Raw genomic sequence first — 6,000 nt, forward strand, 5'->3', positions numbered from 1 at the left:
ATGCAATGGATGGTGGTGCTTATTAATTGAACATGGGTATATTAATGCCATCTTTTAAACAAACTATTTTTACCATTTTTCTTACTAAACCTTCATATCTATGTAAAAGGACAAGGAAGGAATAAAACAAATTTGGTGAAGGGAGAGATGCAACTAATGCTTTATTTCGGTTTATTGCATTGCATTTTTATTTGAAGGAATATTTTGCAGAGGTAGGCAAGACCTTTTGAATTACTCTGTGCTAAAGTACTTGATGTATAGCTACATTGTTAAATACTGGACCTGCTAGTTTACAACCAATCTCTTCGCTAGTATGTGAATTCTAAACACAGCTTAATCTGGATTCTCAACAGTGTCATGGGTAATAGAGAGAAGATAGCTTTTGGCGTCTTGCGTCCCCAGACTGCGTTACAGAGTCAGTTAAAATAAGAATGAAGTAGTCCTGGCAACAAGGACTGATGGAAGGTAGGAGCTCCTTAGAAAGAGGCTGTCCCTGCGTTTATACCACGTGCAGAGGAGGAAGGAAAAGGGGTGTCACAGAGGTACAGGAGAGGCTTTTCCCGTACACTGTGCAGCGCCAGAGGTGATCTTTAAGCCTGGTGTATCCAGCCAGTTCATTTCAGCATGGTGCAAATGGTGATCAGATATGAAGCTGTGCAAAAAAATGATGGAAATTTGTGGGTAAGGCTAACTTTTCTCAAATAATCTTTATTTTTTATTCTGAAAAATGACTGTGTATTACTGATTTTTTCTTTTTTAATTATTACCAAAAAGAAAGATTTTCAGCTGGAACTGTGAACAGTTTTACCTCATGACCAAATAAGAGGAGAATCCAGCAGGATATCATTTGTTTGCACTGAAAAGAAATGCGTGTGTTTCCTAAACTCTCTTTTTGTGAGATATAACTTCTGTAAGCCATTAGCTTATTTGTTTTATAACTGAATAAGGTTGTTGAGATTAGAAATCTGAAAGAAGTTAGGCTTTGAAATAGACTGTTCAGGACACGATCTGCGCAAAAGAGGTAACTGTTTTCATGCTTCACAGAATAGGTCGAGGTAGAAATAAGGAGGACTCTCTTTTTAGACAAGCTAATAGAAATATTATTCCAAATACAGGAAGAAAAACTTGATTCATTATCCATCATCTTCCCATAATGCTCATGCTTTTCTGTCACTGCCAGCGTTATTTGTATCTTGAAGTGAAGATACCTACTGTAGATTTAATAATACCTAGATAGAAATCACTACATACTTTGACAAAAAGTGGGTATTTAATATACCCAGAAGGGAGGATCACTTTGCTCAGCGTGCAACAGCCATTACACAGTAGGCAAATAACATGCATGGCAACGCAAGCTGTTCAGTGGACCAAGATGGCAACCATGTGACTTGTACTTGGAAGAAAGGATGACGCTGTTAATCGGCATAGCCATAAATGCGGAATTTCCACTGCGATCTTTGAGTGTGAAGCTCTGCAGGGATGGTCTGGTAGTTACTGCATGGGATTGTGCACGAAGGCCGCTTCCCTGCCCCCCCAGTGCTGGCCATTAGACTGGAGTCTCCATATAAGCTTTGAGCGATGAATGACTTTCGCCTGGAAATAAAGGTGATGTTACATTTCTACTGCAGAGAAGGCTGTAGCAATAAGTTCAAGGTAAATATGATGATGATGATGATGTCCCTGTAAGGAGGCATGCTTGGAAGTCTTTAACGTTTTTCTTCTACTTAGCACAAATGTTCTCTTCAAAGTAGAGACTTTATAAAACCAGTCATTAGCCACACTGATTAGTTTGTATCGGTCAGCTAACTGTGTTAAGGCAATTTGCACAGAATAACATCTAATTTGAAAAATTACTATTGAGAACTGTAAGTCACTGCTTTAGGAGATAATTATTTCTGCTTATCTGTTTTCTGTGAAAACATAATTTACTGGAAAGCCTATATCCTAAGTAACTGAAATCTGTATTTTGTTAGTGTAAAAATGGCTATTTTAGTATTTAAAAATGGCTATTTCTGTTCTTATCCTAGCCCCTCTCTTTAATGAAAAGCCTGCAAAGTGTAAATAAAATGCAAAGGAAAACCAAACTCTCTAAAACAATCAAACCAGTAGTAATGATTCTCAACAGCACAGGTCCTCTGTTCCTTTTGACTTAAAACCAATTACCTTTAATATTTGCCATTTAACCCCTTCTCTGGTTATTGGTAAATATCAAATACGTTTTTGGGGCTGCAATGCATCCAGCTTCTCTTCAGTACTCAGCAAAAACTCAGTGACCAGATGAACTTGGGAAAAGGTGGTTTCTGTGTGATTGCACTGACAACGGTGTACTATCTGTGCCATGAAAGGTTTTGCCAACCTCCTTTGTTTTTGTGTTACTATAAATATACTAAAAAGCTTTTTTGGTTCCAAAATACTATTGATCGTTGCTGGGTTTATTGCATTACATCAATTAACAGTATCCAGAAAGCCAGCTATGGAGATGATGACATATTCTGTCTTCCAGTGCATGCTTTGATGAAATGGGCAAACAAAAATGAGTACAGGGGGCTTATATTAAGTCTTATCTCTTGCTATTTTCATAATCTTAATGTTATTGACATAGAAATGTCTGCATGTTCAGGTTTGCTTTTTTCCAACAGTATTAGAAACTTGTTGTAAAGAAGCCATATAAATATGCTTACTTAAGATGTACAATAATTTACAGCATTCGAGCAAATGTCAATTAGGCTTGTGTAAATATATATTTAGATCGGCATCTTTAAAGTCAGTCTTACTGCCTAGGTGAGTCGAGTGCTGTATTTTGACAGAATTTGTTATTAACAAAACAATAATTACTGGCTCAGAAATAAAGCAATGTAATATGGAAATGGCACTTCTTTATGCCCGTATGGGGGAGTTGGGGGAAATGATGAGAAACATCATTAGTATTTGGTTTAATGCTTTTAAGAGTAATAAATAAGAACATGATTAGCATTTCTTAGGGAAGTCTTATGTTGGCTTGAATCTGGATTTTGGCCAATGCAGCACAAGTTTCCCTTTCATTTTTCCACAGATGCACCTCCAGCGAGAGTCCGGTGCAGCTGATAGGGATGAGGGAGTCTGTAATTTCTGACTACTACTGCTCGGTCTTTATCAAGAATGATGAGGGAGCACATTTATCTCGTCATAAGTGGTGGGGGTTGTGCCCTGATATCTTTCTATTAGGTGATCTGAGCATCAGTCACTGGTGGCTGAGAGGTGTGGTTGCAGGTGTATGCATGAACCCATGTATATGGCATAGACCTAAATAAAATTGCACTGCTTAAGCATTGTATATTGTAACTAGATAGAGAGAAGATCTTGTAGTTGTTTGTGTCCTTTCTTGTAGGAGAAAGACTTCTCCTGGATGGTCTTAGAAAAGTGTTTTTCCTTTTATTTTCAAACAACAGCAAATCTCACATTCTGTAGGATGGAATGAAAAATGCCAGAAAGCTTTTTTCCGTTCTGGAAAAAAATCACAGTACTTTGGGGAGTTTTCGTGTAATATGCATGCTGGTGCTTTTAACTGTTCTGAAATGCAGAATTTCCATTGCTGCTGAAAAGAAAGTCGACACAAGATATTTAAAGGGTTCTCAGCAGTGAAGACGGTCTCTTTCGAATGGGAAAACTGTGTATTCAGAAAATCACGACGTTGCAGAATGTTACGTGTATCCAGTTTTATGACTGGAGTTGGCGATGGGAAGATTTAGGTGTGACTGTAAAGTGCTTTGTAGCTATTTTGAATCTGATCTTTAAATTACAGCGTCTGAAATTATTCCAAGCAATTACTTTCACCCACAAGCTGCTTAACTGTGCGCAACAGTACATCCAAGTAGTCAAGTTTCACGTCAGGCTATTGTTTTGGCAGGGTGAGTAATGATAATTTTCCATATAATATTTGGAAAGATCGGGTAAAGGTATTTTATATAAGTATAATCTCTGTCAACTGGCAGGCATTTCTTTACTTTTACATGCATCAGAACCAGAACATCCACAGGATGCCCGAGATATAACGTCACTAATGAGGTACAGAAATCAGTCTGTGCCTGTTGATACCGTTTTCATGACTTGTGGGCAGAAATAAGAGAACCAGTTGTTCATAGCTGAAGAGACTTTAATCAACGGCCCCGATCCTCCTTCTCTCTTCCCCTTCCCAGACCTTTAATGCTGTATTTCAGGCTGAGATGTCCGGATGCCTTCAAGAGGATTCTTTCAACAGTCAAATTTCTGTTCCTGAATATACTGAAGTATGCAGCTGTATGTAAGAATGAGACAGCAATTTTGGGGTCCATTTTCCTAGGAACCCGCACATCTCTGGCACAGCAAGATGAGAAAGTGACGTGAGCAATCGACAAAGGGAGAAAGACCTCAAAAAAAAAGTACCTTCTCTCATAGATGCTATTTTGGTCAATCCTTCTCTCTCTGCTTATGACTAATAGTACTGGCTATTGAGGAGATAAGCAAGGAAGAAAGGCTTATATTTCACTCCTGTTTTCCCATGGGGAATTTGAGACTCTCCTTTGACAAACACATGAAAATACAAGCAGCCTAACTAACAAGCAGGGAAACCGGAGCCTTTCCTGCCCCAAATTTTCTTGAAACAGAGAAAACAATTCTAATATGTGCGTCATCATAATTAACTTCACATAACCCTATGTGAAAGTATATTAGAAGGAAGGAGTTTTCACTGTATGATGGAATTTCTAAGCAGAGGCAGTTGTTTTTTCTCAAAGGTGTCTGATCGTCGTTATACTGTTTTTTGGTAGAGATGGAGATGTTCTACTGGGGTGGCAGGCTAGCAGCATGGAATGCATACCAAAAAACATCTGGCGATCCATTACTTTAAAAAATAAAACCCTAAATTTTCTCTTACATATTAATAAACTATAAACCTATCTAAATTGTTATAAACCTCATTTTACACACCAGTGATTTCCAACTGAAAGAGAAGAAATGAGATGTGATAAACAAGCTACTATGTGATAAACAAGCTACTTTTGCCATTTCTTCCATGCTGAAACACAAAGTGGGATTAATGTTGAATTGTGTATATCTGCTTTTCCCAAAAGTGAGAATCAAAAGATATATATTGTTCCACGGCCAGTTTTGCCTCTGAAATTTGCTTTGGGCATGTGCATTCTAGCTTTCGTCCTTGATATAGCCAGCAAATTTTTTGAAATATTTGGCTACAGATCTCTTACTGAAATGTGTGCACTGATATTGATGGAAATGTGAGCACGGAAAGTAGATCTCTCTGGAAAAATTGATGTGTTACTGTCATTTACTGGTGAAGCAGAGGACTATGAAAAGGATGTTTATGACTCTTGGTTATTTCCCAACATATATTACTCAGAGCATTTATTTATGTCAAGATATGAAATGCTTTATGGTAAGAGCCTTATCATGCATAGTTTTATACAAAGTCATTAAAGGCATCTCTGACCCTCAAGAGGTTAACCTAACAACCTTTTTTCCTTTGATTTTTGCAACTTGCACAAGAGTAGCCAATTTCTGTCTATTTTCACTGTCCAATTGGAAGCAATCATTTTAAATATTTCGTAGAAAACTAAAATGCTCTAAAGCTTGCATTTCTGTGGCCAGTATATTCACTTGTTTTTTCAGAGGTACAAATGATACTGGAGATGATGAGCTGGTGACAACTTCCAGAGCCCAAATTATGTACCTGGAAAATGACGCAGGCGTTAATTACCCCAGAGTGTTACTGCTGACATCAACAGTAATTTGTAGAACTAAGCTACTACAGCTCATGTTTGCACGTCTCAAGCCATTTTTTTTTTCTATTTGAATTTTTGTATTACAGAACAATGCTTTTCCTTCAGTTTGTTTACAATGACTTGATGATTCCCTCCTCCCCACTTTGGTCTTCATTCCTCCAACCCCAGTGGTGCAAATGACATTGTGACTTAACACGAAAGATAACCAACTAGGAGGAAGATATTTTTGTCTGAGAAGCAGAAGAGA

At 37.8% G+C, this 6,000-nt stretch overlaps 1 protein-coding gene across 1 annotated transcript in view; it reads left to right on the forward strand.

Moving 5' to 3' along the window:
- MTA3 (metastasis associated 1 family, member 3) overlaps window positions 1-6,000 on the forward strand; it is a 179,162-nt gene that overhangs the window by 140,676 nt on the left and 32,486 nt on the right. The window lies entirely within an intron of this gene.

This window comes from Pygoscelis adeliae, unplaced genomic scaffold, assembly GCF_000699105.1.
Source record: "Pygoscelis adeliae isolate BGI_AS28 unplaced genomic scaffold, ASM69910v1 Scaffold96, whole genome shotgun sequence".
NCBI lineage: Eukaryota > Metazoa > Chordata > Aves > Sphenisciformes > Spheniscidae > Pygoscelis > Pygoscelis adeliae.